Source organism: Leiobunum rupestre, chromosome 11 (genome assembly GCF_980474605.1).
Source record: "Leiobunum rupestre chromosome 11, qqLeiRupe1.1.hap1, whole genome shotgun sequence".
Lineage (NCBI taxonomy): Eukaryota > Metazoa > Arthropoda > Arachnida > Opiliones > Sclerosomatidae > Leiobunum > Leiobunum rupestre.
This window is the reverse complement of record NC_143394.1, coordinates 1701767-1713846: the sequence shown is the minus strand read 5'-3', so window position 1 is coordinate 1713846 and position 12080 is coordinate 1701767.

Below are 12080 nucleotides of genomic sequence, written 5' to 3'. Positions count from 1 at the left end.
TGCCTGGAATTCTCGTAAATCCTAATATAATGGCGATTTCATGCGGTATGTAAACTTGATTCATTCCTTTAAATTCGACAACCACCCACCGATTAGGTTAGTTGTAATAAAACTTGACCCTCGAATTAATTTTTTGTCCGTCATCATCGAGTAACATCATCTCTAGTATTTCTTCGGTAGAGCCGTAATATCCGGGAGGTATAAGTATGCTTATATCACGCATTTCATCTTCGAGACCTCTCTTCACAAAATGTTCGGGGTTCTTTTCCCGTTTCGCGTTTGAGTTAATTGACTGGTTGGGTACTTTTTTAAAAGTCTTGGATAATGGTTCTTCCAAGGACATCTGAAAAGTATCGTCTACAAATGTAGTATCTTCTACAGTGTTCCAAATTCGAACTAAACATTCTTCATTAACGTTTTTCCACGTTCTACGATAACTTAAATCAAGTTTAATGGGTTCCGGTAAATTCGTCTTGAACTTTCTTATAGTGTTGTTTTTGAAATAACGTATTGACGAATCCGAGGGTAACGTTATATAAAAAGTCATAGTACTACAATTTCTTGCACCCAAGAGTCAAAATCTGAACTGTAACCACGCCAACGTACTAAAAGCTCTTTCGTTCCGTCGGGTTTAGTTCTTTTTCTCAAAACTTTATGTATTTAAAACAAACAGTTGTCGAGGTCTTTTCCGATTTTCTGTATTTCCTCCTTGTAGAACACAGCTGAAATGACTTCAGTCTTTAGATCCTCCAGCTTATATACCGGAGGGTCTCTCGACTACTTTGAATATTTCCTCGTTATAATTGGCTTTGTAACCCTTTTCGAACGTGGTTTTATTCTTACTCATACGAAACAAGTCACCTACTTCAACTGGGAACGAGACTGGGGGTGAAAAATTGACTTTACCGTATAAGTTATCCCATACTTGTTTCGAATTTTCATTCTTCACTTCAACGGGTTTGCATTTAATAGATTTGTGGTAGTTGTTATTATAAGCTTCCAATAAATCTGGTTAACCGTCGATATATTTGTGCGTGTCTTTCTCCGTAAAATATCGATACACACGAGACTTTAATGTTCGATTGAATCGTTCTATAATACTAGATTTTACTTCGGAGTGCGTTGCGAAAAATTTGATTCATCTACGTTTTAATTCACCTTGAACTTCTTTGCATAGAAACTCGTTACCGTGATCAGTCTGTAAAACCTTCGACTGTCGACCTGATTCTAAAATAGATTTGAATGACTTTACCACAGTAGATCCTTTCTTATCCTTGGTAGCCACAGCGAATGCGTATTTGCAAAATACATCGATACAACATATGATATATCGGTATCCACTATTGTGTTTTTGATACCTTGCATGTCTGCCAGATAAAGTTGCCATTGTTCGTTTATCCCATACACTATCGTCTTGTTTCTTCGGAAATTGTGTCTCACTGGTCTGTGTAACGTGTACGTATCTTACCGTTTTAATAATTCTCTCACGTCGTTTATGTTAACTTGAATTCCCTTCGCCTGGGCAGCCCGATAAAGACCACGAATGCCTCCGTAACTACCGGCGTCCTTTACGTTGAAGTATATTTCTTCTAACTTATCCATTCATCGTACAGTTCATTTTACGTTCGTGATACCAGTACGCGAACTCAAATTGTTAAAAATGATCGATAATAATAAATAATAACAAAAACGCCGTAATAACTTTGGGTGATTTTAAGTATGATATCGATGAAGAGGTTTTCAACTCAGATGGAGTAGGATCGTCGCCTCCTTCCATGTTGAGGTGTATTTCGTGAATGAAAGAACTGAGGCCTGATATATGATTATATTCTTTATTTCAAATGTATCCAAATCAATAATCCATTGCCATACATAGATTCGGGACTTGGGGGTAAATAATCAGACTCATCGTACACCTTCTCTGGTAAATCGTTAGAAATAATAGGTACATCATCAATAAGGGTCAAAGGGAATTTATTTTTTACAAGTGATTTTGGTACATTTTCCTTTGACAGCAATTTATAAAAGTTTTCTAATCCAACAATTTCATGTTTTGGTTTGGTTTCGTATCCTTTAACTGATTCGTGTAAAATGTCCATGACATTAGATTTAACTATAGGGCGTCCTTTATAAATAAGTTCACCACTGGTAGAACATTTAATTTTACCGTTTCGTTCAATCCACTTGTACAAAGCAATGACGGGCTTAAGATGTGAATCTGGTATCGCGATAACTATTTTCTTAGTTCTTTTGTTACGTTGTAATAAATACCAAAAATCTCTAGCAATTGCTTGATGACGTATTTACTCTCTAGCCAAATGAAATATCGCCGATTTGTCAAGTGGTGTCTTGAAAATTATCAGATAGTGCGCGTTTAAATTTAACGTTCTAATTTCCTTGCCAGGATAATACAAATTTTGCATAAGTACAAAAACCGACGTGTTTTTATGATGAGAACTTCTTATAAACCAATTCGTGACATCCTTGTTATTTGATATTTGACAAAGTAAATCATCAAGAGTAACAAAATTCTTGACATTTGGGTCTAAAATTTTAACGTCTAATAATCCTTCGTGAAATTCAACTGTGGGTGTGTATCATCTAATACCGAATTAAACAGTTTGGGCTGATACTTCGTATAGCACCATATAATTCTCTCTGGTGGGGGCGAAATACACGTTCAGACTATGTGAAAATAATACGTTAGCATCGGTCGTGTCGTTTCGGCTATGTTGGTCGCGTCGGTTCGTTCATTTCACTGTTCAGAAAGGAACCAACCTTGCACGGAGATTAACATAAAAAGTGATTGTTCATCCAATCAGAGCTCAGTAATAACGGCGGAAAAATTTAAATATTTTCTTATCCACCTCTGATTGGTTATAGTATTTCGATGGTTCTAAAGGTCGCCACTACCTAGAGTCAGCGCTGATGATGCATAAGGATAATTGTCTGCTATGAACTTTTTGAACTTTAGGCAGTCCGCAACGAAATGAAAAAATGTAAACGACACGCGCGAAAATTTAAAGTCTCTGTTGAGAACTCTGAACGGTGTAAGAAATCGAAAGAACCGACACGATCGACGCAAACGTTATATTTTCACATAGTCTGAACGCTGCTTAAGTCTTAAAGTTTGTCCTTTCATTTATTTATTTGTATGTCATGTTCCAAAAAACTCGAGAACGGCCAGATCTAGAGCTTTAAAATTTTAACTCCATTTTCACGGCCTGATTTCCAACTAAACGCGCCTAATTCCAAATATCTGACATGGTTATTAATGAAATATTATTTGTGCATAGAACAAGAATAAAGGCGTTATAATAATGTATCGAAGGAAAAACGGCGTTAGATGCGTGATTTTAAATTCGCTATTTAAGATCACGGGCTCTTTCGACGTTAATAAAATTCCAACGATTTTCAGTTGGAAATTAGATTTGAATTTGTAAGCCCCCGAAAAGTGGAGCTCCGTTTGATTTAACAAATATCGTTATTAAAGTCCTGTTTGGTTATCAACAGAAGATAATTACTTAAAATAGTTAAAATTAGTAAAAGGAATTCAAATGATTGTTCAGTCGCTCATTTGAATTTAAAGTCAGAATAGCTCTCCGAATTAACGTAGTGTCTAATACAATTCCGACATCTACTAGCCCAGTTGAAGACTCTACAGGGGAGGGAGGGGGACGAGCCAAATCTCACGACATCTCACTAAGGGGGGAGCGGGGTCGAAAAATCGCCAAAATCGCATTACGTAATTAATGGACGCTCCCTAGGCTCTACATTGAAGGACCGGTAGAAGGGGTCGAATTTGGGGGCACTTCAACGGACTCAACACAAGTCATGTGGAAATTAAAACTCGAGAATTGTTAGCTCTAAAGCTTTGAAATTTTAACTCAATGTTCCGGGCCTGATTTCCAACTAAACACGCCTAATTCCAAATACCTGACATGGTTTTAATGCAATTCAATTTGACTTGGTTACTAATTCTATTTTATTTTACTTGACTTTGGACTTTCGCCTCTTTGCTTCTCTTATCTGGGCTCGGCTTTCAATTTTTATAAATTGGGACTTATATGGTATCAACTTACTTAAAAATGTTAATCTGATGCCAATATATATTATTCTCTCTTTCTCACTTACTTTCAGTAGAGGCGGTCGCTTTTTCTCTCTCAGTCTTAGTATGGTGGCTACTTCAATGGCTTCGGGATTGTCTCAGTCTTTACTGCCTGCAATGGTCAAGTCTCAGCCAATAATGAAACCTAGGCCACATTGCGGTAAAGTATTGAAAGGTGACCAAGGTATCCGTGTTCACATTTCCAATTCACATAAGCAAATTTCAAGAGCAATGGTAACGGCTAACTACCAAAATAGAAAGAAGAAACCGCCGGACTAAGCGGTCAGCAAGGTCCCAACTGCTGATGGACCACAACTACTAATTAGAAAATCTTTTATAGAAATCAACGACAGTTCTTCTATATTTACTCCCGTAATCATTAAACACAATTTTATTAAAGTATTGTTTCCCGAAGTCTTCTGAGTGAAGAGGTTAACACTGGGCTCTTCGACAGTCTATGTCTGTGGATTCAAGACTTTCTCGTATCGGCAATCGAGAAACTACCAGGTCCCAAACACCCCGCTTAAAATTATTACAAGGCATTAAAGCACAATGAAGGTAAAGAAAGAGACAAAGGATATAAGAATTCCTCGATCCCTCAACGAGACAGAAAGAGCCGATAAGAATCGTAAAGAATATATGTACGAAAAATCCCAGTTTGACTACTATAACCGTCAGAGGAAAGTATGGTGCGAAGAAGAAGGACACTAATGTTTCTTGTCAAGCTAATCTAAACGAAATTCATGAACAATTCGAAAAGCTTCTATCGGAACCTAATGACTCGATAAGAATGCAATATGAAACTGCTACCGAAGTTCAGGAAGACGTCAATTCTGCTTCAGCTCCAGATCGGGTTCTCATGCGCACCGTGAAAGAAACGCAGTCTCAGAAAATAATTGCGTTGTTGGCCACTGTAATGACAAGTGGTCATATGTTCCGTTAACTCTCAAGATGGCTAGAGCAATCCTTATCCAGAAAGAGGGGGATTTCGACAATTTAAATAATTTTCGTACGATAATGATCTTTTCTATTGTTCGAAGAACGTATAATTGACAAAAGAATAACGCAGTTCCAACCTTGCGCGGCACAGAGGGTCTTCGATGCGACGCCGGGTAGCCATATCAAATCCTCTTTGGTAAATGGTGTCCTCTAAGCTGCGAAAGCGAAACCGTTGGACGCTGCAATTGTTTTTATCGATGTCACCAAAGCATTTTACAACGTGGACATCAACATCTAAGAAAGACTTTGACCACTCCTCCCTTGTCAAAGAGACAATTGGACTAATAATGAAACTGGTATCGGACGTCCAGTTTGAAGTTGGTGGCAAAAAGTCAAAGAAACTCAAAATTGCGAGAGTAGTCCCACAAGTGGCACCACTATCGCCTATCCTATTCACCATTGCGATAGACTTTATCTGAAGTATATAAGTACGGAAGACACGATTGCGAAAGAGCATGGTTTTAGGATCTTGGCTTTGTGGATGACACTGCGACGCTGGCTAAAAACTACGAGTCTGCTAAAGACCTGGTCCAGGTAGTTTTGGATGGTTTAATGGCCATTGGACTAACTGCAAAGTATTATTTATTGATTTTATTTACCAGCTTTGATATTTTGGGAGGAACTCAATAATGTTTTAATCTAAAGAAATATTGAAAATAAATGATTTTCATTGACCTTCATTGAAACTATATCCGTTTGATTTGACTATTCAAAAAAATAGTTTCATATTAATAAACTAAGTTCTGTATTTACGCTGCATTCTACAAAACTAAATAAATGGCTAAAATGTGAAAGTTCAGCGGTCGTCAAAGATGGTGCTAGTTTCGTTACGAATTATTCGAAAGAGGATTGTCGTTGTTTCTGAGGCAGGTATTAAATCAGCATTCGAAATAAAAAACGAAATTAGAAATTCAAGTTCTACCTTAAAAGATATGCAAATTGTTATAAAATTTAAATACGGAAAGACATAACGATACAAAATACACTGAGACACTTACTTTTTATACATTGATTATGGCAGGGAAGAAAAGAGCTTCTCACGATTGCATTCTGCTCGGATCCGTGCTTCTTTCTCCAAAAGGAGGGAGACTACCCCTGCAGCAAATTAGAGTCGGGCCGACGTCGGCAAAAGGTACTAAACACTAAAGTCGGCCGACCTTTGGATTTAAGGTTGAAATGTCCTAGGGCTAAATGGGTCGGCCGACTAAAAAACGTCGACTCTTTTAATAGACCTAAGAACCGACTCCGAAACGACTTCATCCCGACTTAGAATGTACTGTATAATTACGTCGAATCGACTTCTTTTTTGATATTTTAAGTGACTGACACTGACCAAATAAAACAGTATGTAGCTGGTCAAGTCCTATGAACGGAAGTTTATTTCCGTCAATCGGAAAGCTCTTGAATCTAGAGTACAGAGTTCTAGAGTTTTGTTGGGGCTTACTAAAAGTAATGATTAAATCTTCATTCATAATATATTAGCCTAACATATTTAGCTATACGAATGTAACCTACTTGAGCTGAGAGATTTTTAATAAGGAAACATTCTCAGATTGAATATATAATCTTTTTCGAAAAAATATAATGCAGAAAGGAAGTTATTTTAAAAATATTTCAATTTTTTTTATTAAATCGCCAAAGTTTCACAGTTTTGAGCGAGTAATTGGCAAAGCGTGACCTTAAATCGACTCTTTGTGCTACAGGGGTAATAATTAAATGTAAGGTCTATTTTAAGTCGGATAAGGGTCGGCATACCGACCATAAATAGTCCCAAAAAAGGATTTACGGTTTTAGTGTTGAAAAATGTTCGAACGTTTTTAGGTCGGCATTTGGTCGTCGACTATAAAGCGACTTTTCGACCGTACCCCGACCCTAAAACGACTTCATGTGCTACAGGGGTATATCTGCTAAGTCGGTCATTCTCCTTCTATTACATTCGTCATTATATCTTTTAAGATTTTTTGAAACCACAGTGAATAGTTCTTTTGATCGGTACCCAAATACAGTGTCATAGCGGGGAAAGAAATCTGGTGGCGGTCGTTTAGTGACAGCACCATTTTCGTTTGAAGTTAAGTTCAGAAGACCTATTTTATGGTCCCTTTCAATGACTGCAAGCTGCAAAGGAGTGTCCCCCTCCTTATCCATGGCACCTACATCCGCCCCGTGCTCCCACAAAAGACGGATCATTTCCTTATCGCAAGGTGAACTAGTAATCGCTTTGTGTCATACTGTTTGATGTTCCTTATCTTTCGCCCCGAAATTCGAACCCTTTTACAACATAATAGAGACTGATTTAATTTGACCTCTAAGCATGGCCAAGGCGTTTCTCCAAGTCCATTAACTGATTCCATATTTGCACCTTTTTCCAAAAAAATGGAAAGTGATTCAGCTTATCCATAATCCACGGCCCACTGACCACGATTATCTACAACCTTGAAATTAGCTCCGTAGTCAAGAAATGTCTGGATTGCGTGTGGTGTTCCTTAGATTGTTGCAATCTGTAGGGCTGTATTTCCATTGTCAACCACGCTGTCAATGTCAGCGCCATGGGACAAAATGATCCCAATTATATTTTGAATAATGTGATAAGGTTCCTGAATCGCAGCTGCATAGTGTAGTGGAGTTTAAACGTCTCTATCTCGTTGCTTGACATTGAATTCTCGTTTTTATAAATGACGTACCATCTCAGTATTTCCGGATTTAATAATCAGCTAGGCTAGGTTAATACCCAAGGCACCACCTTAGGCCTAAGTCATCATAATTCAGGTGGCCGGGTTACAATGCGTAGGAGGGTGGTGGCAAGCACTGCATGCCACGCGTTCGAGCCAACAGCTCCCTACACTAACTATTACCATTAACCTCATCAAGTTTTTGAGGGAAGGGGAAACCGAAGAGCTCGGGGGAAAACCCCTTAAACCAGTGGGGAGAGAACTTTGCAAACTCTACGCAGAAGGAGTAGTTCCGAGTTTTCACCTAGTGCCACAAGCTGGGATTGAACCCGGCTCCTCTTGCTGCGAGGTGAAAGTGCTAACCACTCCGCCACCCCACTGAGATCTAAGAGATAACTTGCCATTTAGATTTGGTTATATTGACACGCGAACGACAACGGTGTTTGATAATTTGTCTTGTAATTTATGTCGGCATTTCAATTCTGAAGAAATTTAAAGCACCCGAAATTGCCTGCTCGTTTGGCCGTAAATAATGGAGGGCAGTGAATGGGTTCGACTTGTTGATTAACCGGTGATCCTCTGTCTAAATGAAATTTCCACACGGCTTCTCTATTATTATTTATCGTTAAATCTAGAGCGGTATAATAGTCCGTTTTAGGGTCCACATTGTTAAGAAGCCAAATTTCGGTTTAGTCGTCACCGGCTAGTTGTAGCAATGTTTCCAAGCGTTCGACGTCTCCATCGGCGGAGGTCTCAAAGAATTCATTGGCAAACGGTTTTTTTACGCTCAACGATTCGTTAGACACTGACAAACATGGAAATGCCAACGCTAACTAAATAAAAGAAATCTTTCCAAAGGGTTTTATTTCGGAAATATTAATATGTTGAATGGTTTTGGGGCTAGAAGAAAGAAAATGAAAAAAAAATATTTCGTTGAATGATAAAAAATAGATTGATGTGCGAGCTGTAACGTCAGGTAAAAAGGTCGATCTTCATGTTTCCGTCAATTATCAAACAATTAAGAAGGAACCGATAAAATGCGGGGCCAACTCTTTTACGGTAGTCATCATTCCGAGATTTTTCGAAACTATTAAAAACGTCTCGTGGATCAAGGCTCCAGGCTTTCAGAATTGAGCTTCGAATAAGACGAAATTTCGCCTGTTCAACCTTTTGAGTCTCCAAACCACTTTCGTAAATATTTGACCCATGGTATAATAACGATGGATGTTCTGAAAATTTTCATTTAAAAAAATCCTCAGTATTTCTAAAAAATTGTCTCCTTCAATGTATTCTATGCTTTCGGTGAAGAACTCCCTGACCCAAAAACTCGGCGAACGTGTGATTCAAATACAGGATTTTACCCAGTGTCCGTAATGACGCCCAACATTCAACGATAAATTTTAGTTTTTATTCGTCATTGAACTTTCTCATTTGATAGCGCGATGCCTCAAATGTTTGAACTATATCTCCGGTCGCATATGGTCTCGTTGTTAAGATCAAATTCTCAACGCGGATGTTCTTTAAACCCTTTAAAAGTCCTTTGACTTCGTAGTGATTTCGTCGAAGCCGTCGAAGAGTAGGACAACACATCCGCTTTTCTCCAAGCACCACTTAAACAGTTTGTTTTCCAAATTTCCATTACAATTTAAACTTGACATTTTGGAGACGAAGAAAGCTATAACATCGGAGGAATGTTTGAATTCCAGTTGAAGTGCTTTTTTAGGACTGCGGAGTAACTTTTGAAATTGACGAAGATGACCCAGCGATTGGGAAACTTATTTCTTATCTCCCGCGCTAGAATTCCTGTTCTCGCCATTTATCATCCCTTCAATTAGTTGGTCGAGACTCTTTTCAGTGTTTTCTTAAGTTTGAAGACTCATAAAGGTGCGTCGTATGAAATATTCCTCGGTTTCTCCCAACTCTGGTAACTTTTCTCCTAATGAACGTCAATGTCCTTAATGAGATTGTACAGGATGTAGTAATAGAGGAGTCATTCAATTTCTTCACCTTTTACATTTCCCAAAAGACTCGATAGGCTGGTCTTTTTCTGATTATCTCCTTGTAAAACCACCAGCTCCTTCGACAGCAGTTCTTTGTTTCTCATCTTTCAAATCGGACCAATGCGCTTAAAAATTGGCGGTGACGTTTATATCTGTTGGAATCTTGGCATTAAATCTCGTCGAAGTGTATTTATAAGAAATAAAGCATAAATCAAAATATCGTCACTAAGAAAATGTTTTAATCAGTTTTCCGCCATATTGGAATTAAGGCATTATCGTAACTCCCGCACATATTTTAGACCATATTATCGAAATTTCCTTCGTGTACGATAATTAATGTAGGCCTATTGAACAAACGTGCTTTCAAAATTAAAAATAAGGGAAGGGGTTGACACTTTTGAAAGAACAAACGGCACCTTCGTAAATATCGCGGAGAATCTATCAACGATCGAGGTCTTTATTTCTATTAGTTTTTGGATCAACGTTTTTGAAAAGTTTGAATAATTTAAAATAGTTTATTAAAAGATTTACACAAATATAGGATCAGGTGTTAAATCGTAATTTTTTGTTGAGAGGTTAGGGCATTCCTGGTTTATTTTTTAACTCGTTTATCAGTATAAGGCCGCAATAATTACCTAGCTTTGCTGTTTTGAACCCTACCATACTAATATACGAAACAAACTTTAAGATGTTACATAAAGCTAATTATTTTATTGTGGCAAATATTTATTTGTCCTTCCTAATTAGTCTTAATACTTATTTTTTTATTTTAAACCATTAATAATATGTTATAGTAAAATGTTAATACTCACAAGGAGAGTACCCAAGGTGTTTATTGCCGATTTTGTTGAAAGTTGGGCATATTGTAAACCTATATGTTATACGAAATTTCCCAAAAGGAGCTGTTGAACTAACCATTCGATTTGCCATGGCAACCGAAAATGTTTTTGACCACTTAAAACAAAAATAAGATTATTTCCTTATTTACCCAAAAATGTTCCAATTTACAGAAACTTGATGAAATTTACCTAAATGTGGACCAAATTACCGATAATGTGATTTTCAAATAATTTTAAGTGGTCAAAAACCTTTTCGGTTGTCTCCTTTGGGGAAATTCCATACCTCATATAGGTCTACATAACGCCCGACTTCGAACAAAATCGGTGTAAGTTTACGGTAATGGGCCCATGGCGCAGTTCCCATTAGCGCAGTTCCCATTTCCGCAAATGCAAATTCACTGTTTTCCATTAGCGCGTTTTTCATTTGCGCTTTTTCCGTAAGCGCAGTTTTCCACTTGCGCAGATATTTTCCATTTGCGCGGTTTATCCTTTGCGCAGGTTTGTCATTTGCGTGGTTTCCACTTGCGCAGATTTTCCATTTGCGCGGTTTCCCAATGGGGCTGTTTTCCATTTGCGCAGGTTTTTCTATTCCGCGGCTTCTCACGACCTGAATATTCTAAATTAAGCAATTTTCCTTGAAATAAGATTTTTTCAGGTAGTTTATTTTTAACGTAACCTGGTTTACCATCCAACTGTGCTGCTGGTGTATTTTTAATTACCGGTCGCGCTGTCCATACCAATAATTTAAAGTTGTTTGAAGTTGACATATCGGTTGTTGAATTATTTTGTTGGGAATAAATCTTCGGTCGACAAGCGAAAAGAAAATGTAGTATCTGTAACCCTGAGGACAGTATATTGGCTGCTATTTAAATTTAGTGCCTTCCACCAAAAATGCACCTTTTTAATTGCACTGCATGTTTCCTAGGGGTCAGAAACAATATTTTTTAACGGTTAGGTTAGCCGGGCGCGCCGTAGGCGCTTAGGCACCGTTTCCATATAGGAGGTGTTCTACGACAGAGGCCATTCTAACGAAATATCTTGGTATTGGCCTCTCACATAGGACGTAACTGTCCTATGACAGACGCCATTCCTACGAATTACAGGACGCTTATTGTCCTATATTGGAGGTCATTTCAACGAAATATTTTATATATAAAGGTAGTTATATCAAGGCTAGCGCGCAATGGTTAGGTTAGCAGGGCGCGCCTCAGGCGCGTAGGTACCGTTTTCAAATAGGTGTTCTACTACAGAGGACGCATATTGTCCTACGACAGAAGCCATTTTAAAAGTGGCGCTAAGGTATTAGCAGCATTTTTATCTGAAATTGAAACATTTTTTAATTCTTATTTATTTTAGATTTTAAACATCGTTTTTATTTTTTATAATTTTTTATTGTGCCGCCTACAATTGTTTAAGAGGTATGGCCATCATTAAAATCGTCCTTAAAGCTGGAACTGTCAGTAAA